The sequence below is a fragment of the Zootoca vivipara genome, chromosome 10, assembly GCF_963506605.1.
Source record: "Zootoca vivipara chromosome 10, rZooViv1.1, whole genome shotgun sequence".
NCBI lineage: Eukaryota > Metazoa > Chordata > Lepidosauria > Squamata > Lacertidae > Zootoca > Zootoca vivipara.
In genome coordinates this window covers 36,931,850-36,952,275 of record NC_083285.1, presented here as the reverse complement: position 1 = coordinate 36,952,275, position 20,426 = coordinate 36,931,850, and the positions used below count along the sequence as shown (strand labels likewise).

Genomic DNA, 20,426 nt, shown 5'->3' with positions numbered 1-20,426 from the left:
CATAATCCAGCGCATGTTTGCTATTTGGTCTCTGGTTCCTCTGCCCCTTCGAAATCCAGCTTGCACTTCTGGGAGTTCTCGGTCCACATACTGCCTAAGCCTGCCTTGTAGAATTTTAAGCATAACCTTGCTAGCGTGTGAAATGAGCGCAATTGTGCGGTAGTTGGAGCATTCTTTGGCACTGCCCTTCTTTGGAATTGGGATGTAGACTGATCTTCTCCAATCCTCTGGCCATTGCTGAGTTTTCTAAACTTGCTGGCATATTGGGTGTAGCACCTTAACAACTGTACAGTATAAAAAATAGCAAATCCATTCTTATGAAATAATAATAATTTATGTAGGAGAATATTGGATATGGAGAACTAAAGGAAATCAGATGGTAAGATTGTTGTTGCCAATGAGATTGAGAGAAAATGAAACTAACCCTAGTAACTATATGATTCTACCCAGTGGTCTCTGTATAATATAGTTTTAACATCGCTATAAATTTGGTTTTATTTCCCCACTTTCCATCTCAATAAAGAATACAATGTTCATTTTACATGTCATAGGAGAAATATAAAAATGTTGATTGCCCGAACACCACCTGTTGTCAAAACATTTTGTTTTAAATCTCTCTCCACATTTTTATTTTATTTTCTGACACATTTGTTCCCACTCATTTACTTTCAATTATAGTGATTATTAATTCAGCATTTCATTAGGGAAGTTCTATAATTTAAATGTCTTTATGTAACTCGGTCTCTGTTGGATTCGCAGGACATTATTGCAATACAATAAGAGTAATCCTATACTGTATTAATAACTGTTTTAAAATGGTGTGTTCCACATACAAGGAGGAGCTGCAGGTAGGTCGCAAATTTCATAGCACATTGATTCTTTCACTTAAAAAGCAATTGTATTTTAAGTCTACATTTAAAAATCCTTATTGAGCTTTAATATAAAAACATTTTAAAATGTGTTTGTGGAAGGGGGGTTATTGGTTTGTTTTTGGTTTTTGTTAGGTATTTTTGTTTTCTCATTTTGTATTTTTTCTATTGTGAACCTCTCTGGGATCTTCTAGTGAAGGGTGGTATACAAATTTAATAAATAATAGTAAAATAACAATAAATCTTCCCATAATTTAGTTCTCTGAGTGGTGTACAAGGAATTTAAAACAAGCACATATATATTAAAACCCAAAAGCAGTACAGAGCATAAATGTTAACAGCCACAATCAAATTACCCAGTCACAATAAATAAAGACAAAAGTGTTAATAATAAATAGTCTATAATAATGTTAACTAAAATGGGATGTTTTTTCCTGGTACAGGTAGGCCTCTTTAGAGAAAGCATTCCTCAGACAGAGAGGGACACTGCTGAGAAGGTTTTGCTTTTAATATGGTAGTCCCTGAGATATAAATGAATGCATGCACACAGAGTCTTGAAAAACTAGATGCCTGAAAAACTAGAATATGAAGAATGACAGATATTCACATGTCTCACTTGAAGTGCTCTTGCACTTCTCTCTTGTGGTCAGAGTACATGAGTGCAAGAAAGAAACTAGGTGTTAAATTTGTTTGTAATATGGTTTTAAAATTTATTGATGGCCATGCAAGACTCTGGACTTTGAATAGCATTTCAATGTTCCTTTCATCAACTGTGAACAGATATATTCTCTATAATGTGCATTTTTGTCCTCTATGCATCAGGGTTTTCCCCTGTAGAACTGTATATATTTAGGCTTTTCACATTTCAGTCTCTTGAAAATGAATCTTCAACTGAATGGAAGTTCTGTAGAACCAGGGTTTGATGGACTGCATCATTCAATAGCAGTATTTTAATTTGAAATCCATATTAAGAAGATATTCCTGCAGGCATCTGACTTGATAAAATGGAGAGCATTCTTAACATGTTTTTGAAAGCACATTGAATGCCTTTTAAGAGCAAACAATCCTGTTCCTTCTTGCCTTGTAGCTATGCAGAGAGAACATATTTTTGCTCAAGAACAGGGTTTGAAAGCAAGAAAGCATAATATTTAGTTTTAAGCTTCAGCCATTGAAACAGCTTCTACGTTTGAAAGAGTCATGCAATGTTAAAGTTAACATACAAATAAAACAAATTGTAAACATCAACTGTAAACATGATATCATTATGGGCATTGGTGTCTGTGGTGCAATGGGTCAGTGTGTCTGGCTCTTAACCATAAGGTTGTTGTTGGATTGAGCCCACCCAGGGACAGCTGGGTGAATCTGTCAGTTTTTGTTTCATTCAGTTTCCCATTTTTCCAACTTTAAGATCACCACACCAGTTTGTGATTTTAAAAAAGAAAATGAAATAAGCCCTGATGAAAATTCACCCACATTTTTGGTGAATATCTCCTCTAATATACACATTTGTATACAATTCTGCCTAAAATACAAAAAACACACACAACAACAACAACTGCAAATCAGTTTCCTCTGATTTTGTACTTTGTTTTCACTAATTTATGTATTTTTGTGCACACTTTACCACAGTGTATGCATTTTTGTACACAGTATTTGTGTACAGCTGCATTTAATTGCATTGCAAAAATCAGAAAACCGTGTTGCAAAATTTGAAGAGGTGCAAATTTTGAAGGATGAGCTGTGCAGTTCTCATATTGTTTCAGAAAGTGTGGATTAGGTAGGTTCATCTTAAAGTATGACCTGAATTGTTTGTCTCCCCCATTCCTACATGTGGGCTGAATCCCTTTCACCTGTGCACAATATTGTGATATCGTGTTTCCCACATTTGCTGTTTTGATTATCAGGGTAAGTTATGAAAGAAAAGGTGAATGGGAGCACAATGTATAGGAAGTGCAAAGAACAAGGTTTTCAAGACCACTGAGTTCATGGCTTCTTTGCGGGCTCTCTGTTTAGCAATAAATCACTGGAGTGGACACAGCTCATCAAACTGTTAATAATATATTGTAGAAGGCTTTTGGCTAGTTCTGTGTTTTTTTCCTTTTAATCAAATGGGAAAAGGTAGCTGGGGAATGGAGAGTGTGGAATGGTGTAGGAAAAATCCAGCTTCTTTGCTATCAGCCTTTGCTTCCTTTTGGACATTATCCTCCCACTCTGACAACCACAGGCTAAGAACCATGAATGCAGGCCTGCAATGCAGCCTCCTGAAAGTTTTTGCTATTTGGGAATTCATCCGCAGTACTCAAAATTAGAGGCTATTGCTAAAAATATGGGTCTTGGGTAGGTCTTCTTTATCAGCAAACAGGTTCTATATCAGTCTAATAGTACATGCTTATTTGCCTCACAGGAACACTGCGAAAGATAGTTATTACTGTAGGCCACTTTGCGGACTGTTGAATGCTATTTCTGGGCTAATGTCGTTAATTCTCCCATTATCTCCCTACCGCTATGAAAGTCCTATTGTCCAAAATGGACAGAAGCTGCTTTCATCCTAATGAACACAAAGAAAACAATTCTTTCCAACTGAGATTATGCCTTGCCTTGCTTACTGCTTCTGACCCACTTTAGAAAGGACCAACTCACTTTTATCTGCACAAGTAGAAAGAGCCTCAAAAAGCCGGCATAGTGCATTACAGCTATGATAAGAAAACACACTGGAGTAAGTCCCTCGTCCCACTGAAGTGTGTAGGATTAACAAGAACGTGCTATTTGAAGGCATAAAATGTCAGGATTCAGAATAGTTGTTTTCTTTTTCTTTTTTAAAAAAATCATTTTTATTAGTTTTTCCAATACAGACAGCCAATTAAAATAAAAAAAGAAGAGAGCCAAATTGTAGTCCAAATTATTAATCCCCCCCGGGCTTCCCATAGTCTGGACCTCCTGAAGAGCCTTCTCATGTCTCGTTCCTGATTCTTGTTCTATTTTCCACATTCTGATTTTACCACTTTAAAATTCTCCGTCCCTGGCTGTGCGATTCTCGATCATGTCAAAAGTTATATATCCTTACATCCATCGAGTACAGCTTTATTTGTAAGTGTGTATTTTTCCAACTGTCTATCTACCAGCGCAACCCCTCCCAATCTCATTCCACTTCCAATCCAGGCTGTTGTCCAAGACCTCGTTTAAAATTTAATGGTGCAGCAACTCCCGTGTTATTAAGTTGTTAAATTGCTCCCATCCGGGCTGTTACTGAAGTCTGTCGCTTAATGAAAGGCATGCTGTTTGCATTTTGTACTATAAGTAAACTGTATTCCACAGATGTAAATCATTTGATGATCAATCAGCTTTCAGAGCCCACACATTCCCCCTCCTGGCCCTAGGAGGGGGGCTGCTAGACATCCATTTAGCCTTCTCTCGCGCACTTAATGAAGAAATTCTGCAAACAGCTGCTATGCATGTTATCCCACATTATTGTTTCAAATCACTACAAAGTCAGCCAACAAGCATCTCTACTTCCCTCAAAACAGGGCGGAACTTACATTTTTTCTGTGCTGCGTCATTAACGAGCACCATCTTGTTCCTTCCTTTTTTTATCAAGTCTTTCAAACCAAATAAGGTTACGCAGTTGAATATCCAATTATAAATAGTCCGTCTATACTCCTCAAAATAAATTAGATTTCTTAATGAGGCTTGACAGAGCAGCCAATTGTAAGTATTGTGAAGAAAAAAAGATCATATGATACCTCCTTAATCCAAACACCATGAAGAGAATCTCTTTGAAGTTTGAGCCTTCAAGTCCTAGCCAGGGACTGTACAAATCTACAGGTTTTTTCTCAGTCTTCTTCGGTCCAGGCTATGTCTGTTTATTGTCCAAATCTGATTATTTTATCGAATAGATATTCCCACCTATGGGAGTGGCATCAGAGAGTGCCAGCTGTGTCGTGCTCTGTGACCCAGTGTCCTGCCTCTTGCACAATGCAAGCTAGCAATCTCGGAAAATCTGTGGGTCTTCAAGACAGTCCTCCGCTACCCTCATATCATATGATACCCCCATATCAGCCCTGAATTACTGGCACAGCTGAGATCCGATCGTATGGGAGTCAGCCATTTCTCACCACCGGAAATAGGAAGCCCAGAATAGTTGTTTTCTAAAAGATGTTGTTTTGCATTTGTTCACACACTTAGGTGAAATGAGTGTGGGTGTGTGGTGTGTACACATGGTGTCTTCATAGTCTGGTATTGTAGTAAAAGTGGGCATTTCACATGTCAATATGTATGCTAAAAATCCTGCCTACATGGAATTTGAAAAGATTCTGATAAACTTTGTCCTTTGGAATCAGAAACTCACTTCATACCATGGTTTCAGGCATTTGAACCCCACCAGAGGAATGGAAGAAAATTCCCCTAGCATGTAGCTCAGTGGTAGAACATGTAGTCTGCATGGCAAAGGTGGTAAGTTCAATCGCTTGCATCTGCAAATAGGGGTGGGAAAGATTTTTGGCTGAAACTTTGGAGACTGGCTACCAGTTGGTCCAGAGTAGACAGCGCCAAGCTTGATGGACCAATGGTTTGATTCAGCATTGTTGTTGTTGTTGTGTCCGACTCTTCGTGACCCCATGAAATATGAAGTGCCTTATGCCTAATTCAGCATAAGGCAAATCATATTTGAATCTTGCCATCCGCTCCCTTGTACGACATAAGGATCACATAGGTAGTAATGTGCAATGGGAACAAAGGGGCTTTTAAAGTATAGTGTCCAGGCAGCAATTATGTGCTCTTTATGATCATTATTTTCCAGTTATAGGGTGAATATGCTAAGATTGCTAAGCTGTAGACTTCATTGGTGATCAGTCAGCACCTGTTCTGCAATTATGCTGCTTTATGCAAATATGCAAATAGATGGGCCTCTCAAATCATGGCATGTTTTTAAATTAGAAACAGACAATAGGTTGATGTCATAGTCAACCACCTACTCTTCCTGCATGGCAAACAGTCCATCAACTATACAAAAGAAAATAAATCTAATTTGTCTCCCTGCTAAGCAAAATTTCCTTTGTCTTCCAGTTAATGAGCGTTTGATCTGATTTTGCTCTAAATTAGGAGCAGCTATCATATGAATGGAACCGTCACTGTAAACTGAGCAGCCTGGTGACAAAGTCATGTCTACCCTATATTAAATGATCAAGTCTTTGTTCCAGAAGTCAAATGTTCTCTAGATGTTTTCACAGCCATATGGGAACCACATCACTTACCCTGACTGGGACAATATTTTTAAACAACCCAACTACATAGGTGGGGCTTTCCCGTTGAATCCTGTTCAGGCACAATGACAATTCTTTAGGAAAGGCCTGTGCATGCAGTCCCCAGTCATGCGGTTGGGCCATTTAAACTTTCTCCCAGATAGGTGGCTGGGAGAATCTGCAAATGACAATGGACTCAGTGAACAATCTGCAGCCAGTACCGTGTTTCTCCTTTTTTAAGACGTAGGCATAATATAAGACATAGCAGGATTTCTAAGCAATTGTGCGATATAAGCCATAACCCGAAAATAAGACATAGTGATAGACCCTTCCCCCCTCCCGCCAGCAAACTCCCCCCCCTAAAAATCTCTCCCCATTTTGCTGTCGCTCCAAAGACACGTATTTCTTTTAAAAGCTTGTAAAAATGCACCGAAGAGCCATAGCTGCTGGTTGCTGCAGACTCGTGATTTCCCCTCCCGTTCGATTTTTTTTTTTTTAGCTAGGCTGTGTGAGTGAAGAGGAGAAAAGTGGCATTTGCGGTGGGGAGGAGATGAAACAGGAGGAAGAAAAGAGGGGCGATTGAAGACGCTGCCTTCCCCTTTAGGGAGAGACTCTGTGTGCGCGTCTCTCTCTCTCTCTCTCTCCCCTGCGTGTCTCTCTCTCTCTCTCTCTCTCTCTCTCTCTCTCTCACACACACACACACACACACAGAGCCCACCTCTCGCTTCCCCCCACCTTCCCCCCTTTTAAAAACCTTTTAAAAAGTGAGGATTCTTTTTCTTTCTATTGCTTGTCTGTAGAGCTGCCCCTTTAAGGATTTTTACTGGTACCGGGATCGCTGCCGGTGGCTTCTCGCTGTTTAGGAGCTACTAAAAGTTAACATTTTGTGGGTAAGAGAAGCAGTTAGGACCAGCAGATTATCTCACCCCGCTTTCCTGCTGGCTCAATTGCTACAATTGCTACCATTTACCATTTTAATTGCTGCTCAACTGCCTTGTTTTCTACAGTATCTCTTATCAGCCGGTAGCCTCTTTGCTATCAGTGCTACAAAGTGCTACATTGTTGGAACTTTCGCTCTTAAGTCTTGGGCTGGCTGGTAGAGATCCTTATTTGCTATACGTACTGCATCACACAGATAGATTCCATTATACTGTACTGGTTTAAATTTAAGAAGCTCCAGTGTAGCAGATTGCTATTAAGTGAGTCCCCACCTGGGAGGAGAGAGAGAGAGAGAGCAGCCCTTCGGAGGAGCTCCCTCCCTCCCTCCCTCACGAACATCCCAGGGCCGGGGAGAGAGGGCTGGGCCAGGGACGCACACACTTCCCTTCCCTCAGACTCCCTCTCACGGAGTTTGGTGGTGGCTGTTGCCCGTCCTTTTCTTTCAGTCAAGAATCCTGCCCCGCAGGGAGCCAGGGAGCAAGAGGGGCACTGCTCCTGACGTAATAAAAACAAGACATTCCCTGAAAATAAGCCACCCAGTGTTTTTTTGAGGGAAAAAAGTTATAAGACGGTGTCTTAAAATGTGAGAAACACGGTAGGTAAGACAGAGGTTTGGACTGGTTTATGCGTCTTGCCACATCATAGAAAGGAAAGAAGATGTGCTCTACCTAGATGGTAATACAAAATCCCTTTGAATGGACCTTCACTGAAGCATTATTAGTACTATTATTATTATTATTATTATTATTATTATTATTATTAAATTAGATTTCTTACCTGCCCATGGTCCCTGATCACCCACTTAATGTGTGCTGTCTGTATTGACTTGGCTAAAGGAGAAAACTACGTTGTGTGTAAATGAGTGCAAAATGCCCCTAGAAATAGTTGGCCGAGGCAACTGAATAAATGTGTGATGCATGAATCAGAGATAAGTCAGACTGACTGCCTAGAAGGTGTGCCAATTCTGTGGCCCACTTTTCTCATTTCAGTATCAGCTCATTGAGTAAAAATCAACATTCCTTCATTTCCAGTTGGTTGGGTGATGATTGTAAGGGAAGTAACACCAAGCTACAGTGACTGGCTTAGATTGGTTCAGATTGGCACATTTAGCTGGCATGGGCAACCGTGTATTTGTGTGTGACTCAGTGAAACCTGACCAGGCTTGCTGCAGTGAAATTGGCAGCCAGGTGAATGTGTCTTCAGTTTGAGATGCCTGGTGTTATCTTGCTGTTTTTGTTTCAGAACTTCCTGCTTTGCAGCTCACAAACTTTGCCACAGCTTTGTGTACTAGAGATATATATTCACATTTACTTATGCTATTTATAAAACCATAAATATGGCAATCAGTTCTGAACATAGGAATGATTCTGATGGCAATCTTCTATTATGCTCCACCACAGAAGTAGGTTTGTTTAAACCTGGTTGGCACATAGGGTAGGGTTCCCAGATTTCAAACAGTGAAAATCCGGACAGAAAAGTTGTTTTTTGGCAAAGTTGTCCGCCTAGACACTGCAAGAGACAGCAGTATTCCAGATATGTCCAGGAAATTCCAGAAGTATGGCAACCTTCACCATATCCTGGCACTACCTTGAAAGAGGTATATGATGAGATGCAGCGCACATGGGGCAACTTTCTACAAGCAAACACAGCATTTGCTTGTCCTCCCCTGTATAAACTCTACCAGCCCATACATAAAAAAAACCCCATGCCCTTGGTTTTTTCATGTTCATTTATATAAATAATTTCCAACTGGAGTTTCTTCTCCCAAAGGAGCAACAAATTTTAAAAAAACAAATACTTATCCAGTCATGTATGAGACACTTGTGGATCAGCTGATCCATCTGAGATAAACAACGGCCAGCAGCAACTTTCCAGGGTTTCAGGTAAGGGACATTTCCACATCCATCTGGAAATGCCTGAGTTGAACCTGGGAACTTTTGCATGCAAAGCAGATGCTCTACAACTGAAGAAGAAGAATAGTTTGGATTTGATATCCCGCTTTATCACTACCCGAAGGAGTCTCAAAGCGGCTAACAATCTCCTTTCCCCCTCCTCCCCCACAACAGACACTCTGTGAGGTGGGTGGGGCTGAGAGACTTCAAAGAAGTGTGACTAGCCCAAGGTCACCCAGCAGCTGCATGTGGAGGAGCGGAGACGCGAACCCGCTTCCCCAGATTACGAGTCTACCGCTCTTAACCACTACACCACACTGGCTCTCTGAGCTATGGTCCTTTCCTGTCATCATGACAGAACAGACAATATGGTGTAATGCAGCTTCCAAATATAGCAGCACACCCCAGCCAGTATGTACAGGTGCCCACAGGTAGACTATAGCTCAGAAGATACGGTAGGTCATGCAACTCAAGGCTCTCTGCCTGGTTCCATGTTGTGAGCACTTAATGCTCACAAGGGGGAGCTCTGAGACTCCCGCTTCCCAGCTCTGGTTGGACAGGGGACATTAAAATACTGCAAATGATTTTTAGTTGAATGTATTTAGTTTTTTAAGTACTGCTTTATAGTAGATATACTCTGGTGGCCTGATTTAAACTAATTTGGAACTTTTCTGAAGTTCAAAACAGAAAAGTGAAAATCAAAGCTTTTACTTGGAAGAAAATTCTTGTCTAAATCAAATGGGGTTGATTATATTTCAGTGTAAATGTGTTTCAGGCAGAAATATAATGAGTATGTTTCTGAAATCATCTGCTGAATCAGACATGTGATGTTACATAGGATAATAACTAGCAAGAAACTTTAATCAACAGCAATTCATGACAGTTTCCTCGACAATGGTTTTATCTCTGCTACTACAGAATATGTAATCTAATATTGTTTTGCATTTCATATGCTTGTCCCCAAGATGTCGTAATCTGACCACTGTTGATAGCTGACTCGTGTCATATTTATATGATGACTGTAGAAGAACAAATGTAGTTTAATATCTGAGAGAGGGAACACAATTCTTTGGATGGTTAAGATTTACAAGAGAGAATCTGCAAGTGGTCTGTCTTGTAAGAAAACTAAGCTTTATGTCTTGTGTCATTCTGATTTTCTTGCTTGACTGAATTTTGCTATTAATTTATCACATGTATAGCGCTTGGTCTCCAATGCATGACATAACTAACATCATTCTCATTTCAAAGAGATATCTCTGTGTGTATGTGTGAAAGAGAGAGAGAAATGTTGATGAGCTCATTGGTTAGGATTTGAAACTACACTCTCTATGGAAAGTCTTGTTCTTCATATACTAAAAACATTTGGCTTACACAGATTTCTATTATTGAAAGGAAAATAATGGGAACATCAATTATTGCTGTCAGTCTTTTGTACTCTGCTAAATACTAACATCTATAGTCTGAAAATTGCACAACTGAGTGCAGGATTGCAACACGAGGTGTGTTGCCAAGTGTCTGTATGTTGACACATTCTCAAATTTATCAATAGATGTGCATCTTTGTTCCTCTACAAATCATCTACAGCAGGCATCCCCAGACTTCGGCCCTCTAGATGTTTTGGACTACAATTCCCATCTTCCCTGACCACTGGTTCTGTTAGCTAGGGATCATGGGAGTTGTAGGCCAAAACATCTGGAGGGCCACAGGTTGGGGATGCCTGATCTACAGGATGACTTTATCGCTCAGAAAATGTTTGTAAGTAAAATATTACAGATGGAATATCTGGGATTTTCAGTATTTAATCACTGCAATACAGGTACTTCTTTTCGGGAATTATTATCATAATTATAACTATAATTCAGTTTTTCATCATGTAGCAACTCATATTTTATGAGTGACAGAAAAACCGTTGCCCTTTGCATGCTAAAACAACATATTGGCTCCCCCCTCCCCTAAATATTGGTTCCATGCAATAAATACACACCCTCAGACAGGAAAAATGAATTTATTGTATTTTAAGTTATAAAAGCTGGGGCAGGCAAAGTTTCTAAATCCAGCTGTCATAGATGCTATATCTATGGGAAGTATGGATATGATAAAATTATTCCCAACACAGTTTACAAGAACCAAGTCTAAACAGGTGGCAGAGCGCAAGACACGTAAATTTCATTTACATTCTAGTAGTGTATAGTCAGTTTTAAGACATTTTTAAACCTAAAATATTATGTTAATGAAACAAACTCTGCCAGTGTGCTGTAGTGGTTAAGAGCGGTATAGACTTGTAATCTGGTGAACTGGGTTCGCGACTCCGCTCCTCCACATGCAGCTGCTGGGTGACCTTGGGCTAGTCACACTTCTCTGAAGTCTCTCAGCCTCACTCACCTCACAGAGTGTTTGTTGTGGGAGGGAGGAAGGAAAAGGAGATTGTTAGCTGCTTTGAGACTCCTTAGGGTAGTGATAAAGCGGGATATCAAATCCAAACTCCTCCTCCTCCTCCTCCTCCTCTTCTTGTAAAAACAATGCATTTCTCAAAGAGTCAAGACTGCTTGAAGGGAAAGTGGCTATGAGGTCAATAAGATTAAATTAGCAGGAATCTTCAGATTCCTTTCAAGGGCTAGGCAGACGTTCCTGTTTCTAGAATATTGAGATGTCTGCTTAGGTACTGTGAAAAACTGAGAAATGTCCTTGCATAAAAGAATCAAAACATAATTGGCCTATTAATTAATTGGTCTATTGGTTATTCCATTCAGCTGATCCCAGCGATAAAACAGCAAACATTTTTAGAAAATGAAGAGGTCCTGAATATTTCTATTGCCAATTTCAGTTGATGCTGGAGCATTTTAAAAGGGCATTGGCATAAATGCAGCAGTGTTGGGTATTGTAGACACTAAAGACGTGCAATTTATTAGTTAATAGCCGTTTAAATATGTTTTGAACTTGATGTTTTTGGTAAGTTGTTCCTGAAATTGCTAACACTTTGTCTCTCTACAATTCAGCAATTCAACTGTGCAATATGAACATTTTTTTAAAAGCATATGATATTGGTTATAGAAATGTAGAATTGCAGCAGTTTCATCTGACATGAAAAGCTCATTTAGACCTCTGCAGGCGAAGTCGATAACTCCCTCGGCAGTAATTGTAAAATGGGACATGGACTTTGCATTTCTGAGAATCAGTAGCTGGCCTCAGTTCATTTAAACTCTAAATGTATGTAGCATGAAATAGATTATCTGCTGTTTTCTATTTACTGTAAGTGTTCATTGAATGTTTGGGCCACAAAATAAACTGTGATTGGAAACTAAACCCTTATTAAATGCAGTGAACACACGTTCATAATTTCTATGTTAGGAGATTTAGAGAGACACCTCCAAGACACCTTTGGGCTTTAGCTGTTTAAGAGCTTTAAGTAATGTACAGCATGCAGATATTTCCTCTATGGCTATTCCTTTTTAAATGGGCTATTACACAAGACTACTTAATGCATTATTACCCATTCTATTACCCTGTTACATAGGTTACATAGTTACAGAACTCTGATTTTCTAATTTCAAAAAATTTCTAATTTCAAAAGAGGATTTGCATAATGTGGGGCAAGCCAGGGAAAACCACTTGCAGAAAAATGCACATATTATCTAAAGGTCATGATTTTATCTAATTTTGACTAATGGTTTTAACATGCTAAACGGCTGGTTTTAGGACTTATCACAAGGTTGAAAATTAGGTAAAATAAATGTGTGGTGGTACTAGGAGAACACACCTGCATGTACACACACATAGGAGACACCAATTCCCTTCACAGAGCTACAATTCGCAGAGTGGTTTAACAGTCAATCCCTCTTCACAGGGAATGGTAGCTCTGTAAGAAGTGTAGGAGTCTCTGAACAACTCTCATCACCCTTAGCAAACTACAACTCCCAGAGTTCTTTGGGGGAAAGTCACAACTGTTTAAAGTAGTTTCATAGAGCTTTTAAATGTATGGTGTGAATGTGGCCTAAGTCAAAGCAGATGCAACTGAAAGAATCATATACTGGTGCCCTGTTTACCCCAGCCTCTACTTTCCTGCCATGGGCAAGTTTAAAATTGAATCCTCTTCTAGGCAGAGACCCGTCCTCATGTGCACACTATAAATAATATAAATAATGTATTTTGTGTATTTTTATGTTGTGAAACACCCTCAGATCTAATGGGTATAGGGCGGTATACAAATCTAAACAACAACAAACATATGAACCCAAACTTGAAGAACTTCTTTTATTCTCTGCCTAGCTTTTACTTTCTATACATAGGTGAGAAAAGTAAATCCAGATTCATAAATATAATGCAAGCCACTTGCTTTCAGCTTATAATTAAAGGTAAAGGGACCCCTGACCATTTGGTCCAGTTGTGGACAAATCTGGGGTTGTGGCGCTCACCTCGCTTTACTGGCAGGGGGAGCCAGTGTACAGCTTCCGGGTCATGTGGCCAGCATGACTAAGCTGCTTCTGGCAAAACCAGAGCAGCGCATGCAAACACCGTTTACCTTCCCGTCGGAGCGGTACCTATTTATCTACTTGCACATGTCAATGCTTTCGAACTGCTAGGTTGGCAGGAGAAGGGACCGAACAACGGGAGCTCACCCTGTCACGGGGATTCGAACCGCAGACCTTCTGATCGGCAAGCCCTAGGCTCAGGGGTTTAACCCACAGCGCCACCCGCCTCGGTTATTAGGGGAAATGACAAATGGAATCAACTACCTGAGTAAGTTTATGTAGTATACCACAACAGTTTGTGTGGTTTCGTGTCCGTTGCATTAGACTGAGAGATGCACATGCCGTAGCAGTTGGAATACCTCATTTAATGAGATTGTGAAAGGATGACAGTTACTTGGAGTGTTCATTGATAGTGTTCTTGTGAAATACAGCATGTCCTGTGTCACACAGCCATGCCGCTCATTCCTTGGCTGATACAGAACTGGCACTGATAGTTGCTGCAGCTTATTGCTATTTACATGGCAGGCCAAATAGCATTTGGTTGACAGTTACTTTCCTTGTGATCATAGCATACTGGAAAATGAGAAAAGCATGGACAATAAAACCTTTGTGATTTCCTGCATAGTGGCTATTATCTGTCATACAAGGTCAAACAGATAAGGCCTGAAATGCTTTTTCTGTCAACAACAGAGAGAGCTCATACAATAATAAGAACCCTTAGTTGTGATGCAGTGCTTCATAGCCAGAGCTCTTCCTGCTCACTAAACCCTGTTACCTCGTCAACTTCCAACACCTCCTGCTCCCAATCTGCTCCCTCTGACCACTCAGCTATCAGACAGCTATTATTGTTGTCCCACCACCAATCCCCTGGCTCTGAGCCTTCCTCCCCTGGCAGTTCCCCAGCTTGTGCCCTGCACCACTCCTCTACATCCAGCCAGTCCATGACACCAGACAGGGTGCAGCTGCTCCACCAGCTGAAGCTGATGGAAGACCATGTCACCAAGGCTACCTGAGCCTCAAGTGACAGCAGTGGATCCAGAAGTACCTTCTAGCTGCATACTTGCTTCTTCAGAGGGAGTGTAACTCCACCAAGTCCCATCCATCTGGTCTAAGGAACCACACACTAACAGTGTCTCAGTCTTATCTGGATTGAGCTTTGGTTTATTGGCTCTCATCCAGTCCATTGCCAAGGCAAGACAACGGTCCAGTACATCCACTGCCACACTTGCAGATGTAAAGGAAAAGTAGAGCTGCATGCTATCAGCATGCTGCTGCTAAAGTACTCAAAAACTCCCAATGACCCCACTCAGTGGTTTCATGTAGATCAGGCATCCCCAAACTTCCCATCTTCCCCGACCACTGGTCCTGTTAGCTAGGGATCGTGGGTGTTGTAGGCCAAAACATCTGGAGGGCCGCAGTTTGGGGATGCCTGATGTAGATATTAAACAGTGTGGGGGATAACATAGAACCCTGAGGAACCCCACATTAAAGGTTCCATGGAACTGAAGAGCACTCCCAAGCATCACTCTCTGGAAACAAGAACACGTCGCCCCCCCCCCCCGTGACAGAAGGCATCACACAGGGTGACCAAAGCAGTTTCTGTGCTAATACCCAGCTTAAACCCTGATTGAAATGAATCTAGAAAACCATTTTCCTCCAAGAGCACCTGGGTCTAGTCTGCAACCACCCACTCAAGAACCTTGGCCAAGAAAGGGATATTGGTAACTGGCCAATATAATTACTTAGATTTTCTGGATCCAGAAAGGGTTTTACCATTGCCTGCTTGAAGCAGGCAGGGACCACTCCCTCTCACAAGGAGGCATTACGGTAATCATCTCCCTGGCCCAGCCACCTGCCCCCTCCCAGCTAGTTTTTATCAGTCAAGGGGGCAAGTTGCTGCCCTGACCAATTCAAGCACCTTGTCTGCATCCTCAAGCCTTACTAACTGAAACTCACCCAACATAACAGGACTAGACAGCTAGTTTTGTGCAAAGTGCATACTTTTGGCAGCTTCTGATCAAGTTCATATGCCATCCTTCATTGGTAGCGCACTAAGGCTTGCTTCTTCCAAAAAAAGCAGATAAGGTAGTGCAGTGTTTCTCAACCTTTTTTGGGCCACGGCACACTTGTTCCGTGAAAAAAATCACGAGGCACACCACCATTAAAAAAGTTAAAAAAATTAACTCTGTGCCGCCCTATATTATAATTATGACTGTAAGAAACACTTGCCAAATATTGCTTTCTGGCAGGTCAGCGTTGTGTATTGGCGGCCGCCAGGCTCGTTTGCACTGAGCTTTGGGAAAGAGGAGGAGAAATATTGCTTTCCGGCGGGTTAGTGCTGGTTATTGGCGGCCGCCAGGCACGTGACAATGCAAATCGCCCTTCTCGCCGCCGCACGTCGCGGCACACCAGCCAGCGTCTCGCGGCACACTAGTGTGCCGCGGAACAGCGGTTGAGAAACGCTGAGGTAGTGAACCTCTGTCTGAACTGTACTACCTCAGACTGCAGATGGGAGTACATGATTAAATGATCCTTCATAAAAAAAATCCCTGTGGATTTAATGTAAATTGGGGAAGGAGCATTCAGTCATGTGAGTTCCTGCCTGCACAGTCTGGACCTAGGTTTACCACCTCAACAGCTGTTTGTGGAACTAGGCCTAAAGTTTCTATAAACTAGGTTGCACTCATTATAGAGGGTAATTCTGCTATCTATTCACAAGCAAATGCACTGAAATGGTAATAATTTTCTGAAAGAAGAAGACAATTGATATTATATACGCAGTTATACATACGGTAGAGATGGAAAACTGCAGTGTGAGCTACCTTTCTTCTTTATGCTATCAGTGTTTCCATGCAGCTTATTTGATATTTTAATTCTGCACAATTAACTGCTGACTGTGGTATTTCCTATGCATAGAATGGTTAGTAAACCATGCAAGCAATTATGGGAATATTTGAAAATCTGAATTAAACCCCTTGGGTATCTGCAGGTGCAATGTATATGCATGTCTCATGGGTGCTGTTACTTGAAGCTTGCAAACAAAGTTGTATAGGGCACCTTGTTTGCTTCTGCTTACAATTTGAACATGCTGCAGCCTTGATCATACCAGCTAGTTTGTAAAGGGTACTTAATGTGGATAACACAGTTGCATTTACAGAGGATTGAACCAAATGTCCTTCAGATTATTATTAGACAATTCTGTGCAGGTGTCCAGTGTGCATGCATCGCAATAACTGTTATGAGTAGACAGGATTCAGATTGTGTTTGTAAATTTGAACTCCTGATCTCCACATTTCTGGTCCACCCACGAACATAAGAGTCTTACAAGATCTGAACAAATGCCCATCTAGTTCTCATAGTAGCCAACCAGATGCCTGTGGGAGGCCTGCAAGCAGGACATGAGCACAACAGGGCTCTCCTGCTCCTGTTGCCCAGCAACTGGCATTCAGACTTCAGCAGTGTACCACCTCTGATACTAGATGTAGTATCTTGGCATCATGACTATATAGACATCGATCCGTCTAATCCCCTTTTCATAGAACCATAGAGTTGGAAGGTACCCCGAGGGTCATCTAGTCTAACTCCCTGCAATGCAGGAAACTCAACACGCGGTCTCCCATCCAATTTGAAACCATACCAGACCCTGCTTAGCTTTGCACATGTGCTAGTAGTTTTGCTTTTGCACCACTTAAAGCTACTCAAGTAAGTTAGCCTCCATTACTACTACATCTTGTGGGTGGTGACTTCCATAGTTAAACTCAGTGCTATGTGAAGACGTACTTCTTTTTGTTTGTTCTGAATCTTCCAATAGTCAGCTTAACTGGATGAGCCTGGTTCTGCTATTATGAGAGGGGGAGGAAAGCTCTAATTTCCTTTCACCACTCAGTGCATAATTTTATGTCTCACTAGTACGTTACTCCTTCCTTACTTAAGTCTTTTATAAATGAAAAAGCCCCAAATGTTGCAAATATGTCCTCATTGAGGAGTTGCTCCAGCCCCATTTAGGCACTGCTACTCAAAGGCAACACCATCACACCCAGGTTGGATGGTGCACTTCAGGGACCAGACATGAAACAAGTCTTTGGCATATAGTGTGTTGGTGGTGGGGGGTTTGCTGGTCCACCATCTCAGATAGCTTGAGAAGCACTTATTCAAGCCACCCTTGTTCCAGTTGTACAGTATCCTGTTTGAGGTGTAGAGACCAGTTCCTGTGATAAACAGATTATAAGTTATATGTTGCAGTCAGCTTCTTGCCCTGTCATAGTTCGAAGGGACCATGAATGTCATCTAAACCAACCCCTGCCCAATGTAAGGCTTGAACCCACAACCCTGAGATTAAGAGTCTCATGCTCAACCAACTGAGCTATCCTAACTTCATGGTCTACTTGTTGTTGTTTCAATGTGAACAGACTGCCACTCTGGAATCATCTCCATCCCTGGCAAGGAAGATTTCTTAGGAACCAAAGAAAGCATTCTTCTCAGTCCCATTCATGCTCCTTGAGTAGGCCGCATGATAAGAGGAAAGGAAAGGGAGATAAGTGAGCTTCTCTGCATGTCAGTCTCTGTGTAATAGTCCCAATAAACATTTATAGAGCGGGTAGTTTAGAGAGTAAGGTGCCACCCATCTTTTGAACCATTAGAAATTACATCCTATTATTATACATTTTCCTAGAATCTCAGATAGTGAAGTAAAGCTATAAGTAGGGTTTCTTGAAAATTGCTTTTGCTTTCATGTTATCTTATACTACCACAACGGCATCAGAAAATCACTGCATGGCCCTCTTTTCAAAATGCAAAATGACTGAAATAACACCTGGGGAGCACAGATAGAGTTTGAAGAGAAGGAGATGAAAAAGTGAGGATAGGAGGGCATTGCTGCCCAGCACAATGCCTTTCCATTTCAAGAACACTAATTGAGCCACATGGTCTGGCAATTTTGAGAAAAACAGGAAAGCTGTCTTGTATTAGACTTTTGTACTAGATGGAAGAAATGGGGGGGGGGAGAATAAAATAAAAGCACAAACTTAGATTGCTCAGCTTGACCTCCTGAGTGGTTTTCTTTTACTCATCAATCAACTTAGACAGCTGTTGCTCATGATTTATGAAATATTCACTGCACCAGAGAGAATATTGTAGGATAAATCCTTAAAACATCTGCTTTTTGTTTAGCTTATATAAAAGAATTGAGTCTCAGTTTCTTTGTAGCATGTATGTAATTAGCTTAGGAAATTCAGTACCATTAACTTTTATAAAGGATTGGACAGATTCCCAGGAATGAATGCAACTATCCATAGCTCTCTGCTGTGATAGCTAGTGGCCATTACCAGGTCTTATGGTAAGGGGTCCCATACAGTAATTGTGTTTTTTGATGAAGAATCACTCTCTTTTGTCGTTGTTCTTCTGGGTCAGTGGTTCCCAACAGGTGGTCCGGGGACCCCCAGGGGTCCGCGAGCTATGCCAGAGGGGTCCTCAAGATCCTATTAGAATAAAAAATATATTAAATATATTTCGTATGATAACAGATTTTTTGTTTTGGCCGCTTCCTGCATGAGCAGAGTCTAGCGCAAAACTAGAATTAGATAGAGGCAGTAGTTCTGCTGTATGCCGCAAGGACTACAAGAAACTTGGAGATAAGGCAATGAAAAATATCCTTTCATTTGCAACCACATATCGGTGTGAGCAAGCATTTTCTTCCATGTGTTTCATGAAAAACAAATATAGGAATCGGCTCGACATGCGGTCGGATTTCAGAGTGAAAGTTTCAAGTTTGGAACCTAATATTTCAGAAATAATGGACTCAAAGGACAGATTTAACTCATCTCATTAAGAACTGAAAATTAAAACTAACTGTATACTGATGGAGTACTCTATTGTAACTGTAAAAAACGTATAAATATAAAATATAAAAAGACTCTTAATTTGGCTCTCACTTTTTAATTTTAGGATTAGGAATTAATGGGGGTCCTTGTCACAATAGCGGCTCGATGAGGGGTCCTCGAGAAAATTTTGTTGGGAACCCCTGTTCTGGGTTGCTTTGAATCCTAATGTTAGGAGGGAGTTGGTGGTGTAAATCTATTCACTTTCTCTCCACCATGCCTCAACCTAAATATTAATACAGCTCAGGTGTCAGTCCTTAGTTCAATAAAGTATTAGCTGGAATTGGACTCCACAGTCACTTATGGACACACTGCTAAAACCATATTAATGGAAGACAATCTTACTTGGCTATGAGTGATCGCTAAAGAAGAAGAGCAGGTAGGGGGGAGGAACCCAAAGATTTGTAGTACTTTTTTAAAGGGGGAAAACCTCTAAATGAACCCAGGGTGCTGCCCGTCAGTGTAGACAACAAACACACAAGATGTAACCGGCTATGCTCTTACATAAATAAAATATATTATTCACTGTATCATATCAAATAACTTATAGAGTTCAACGGAAATAACTCATGAAGTTCAATGGAGTAAGCAGAAGACCCAGTAGATCAGTTCATTCACAGATCAGTTCATTCACGAGGTCCATACATGTACTAGTGTCTATTCCACCTGTGTGTCTATGTATGTTCATAAAGTCCAAACAATCCACATGGGAGCTTGTGCAGTTCCACAGAATCCTTTCACAGAGTCTAGACAAGGATTTCCGGAATGTTGGCCTCATTGGGCTTCATCAGTTGTACAAGTTCATATGTGATGTAATAAGATTGTGGATCTTATGGCATAGTAGTAGTTGCAAACTACAGGATGGTGAAACAAGGCCAATATTTCAGAAATCCTTGTCTAGACTCTGTGAAAGGATTCTGTGGAACTGTACAAGCTCCCATGTGAACATACAGTCAAACTTCGGTTTATGCCTACCTCGGCGAGCGACCGCTTCGGCGAGCGACCGCTGCTGACCCAGAAGTGTTTAAATCCGGGTTCCGCGGCGGCGGATGCACAGACGCGATCTGCGCAGCTCGCGCACGCGCAGAAGCGATTTGCGCGGCTCGCGCATGCGCAGAAGTGCTCTATCGGCGCTTTGCGCACG

At 41.1% G+C, this 20,426-nt stretch overlaps 1 protein-coding gene across 3 annotated transcripts in view; it reads left to right on the top strand.

The window, feature by feature from the left end:
* The window catches only part of TMCC3 (transmembrane and coiled-coil domain family 3), an 88,880-nt gene that overhangs the window by 26,018 nt on the left and 42,436 nt on the right, over positions 1-20,426 (top strand). The gene's annotated exons all lie outside the window — the stretch shown is intronic.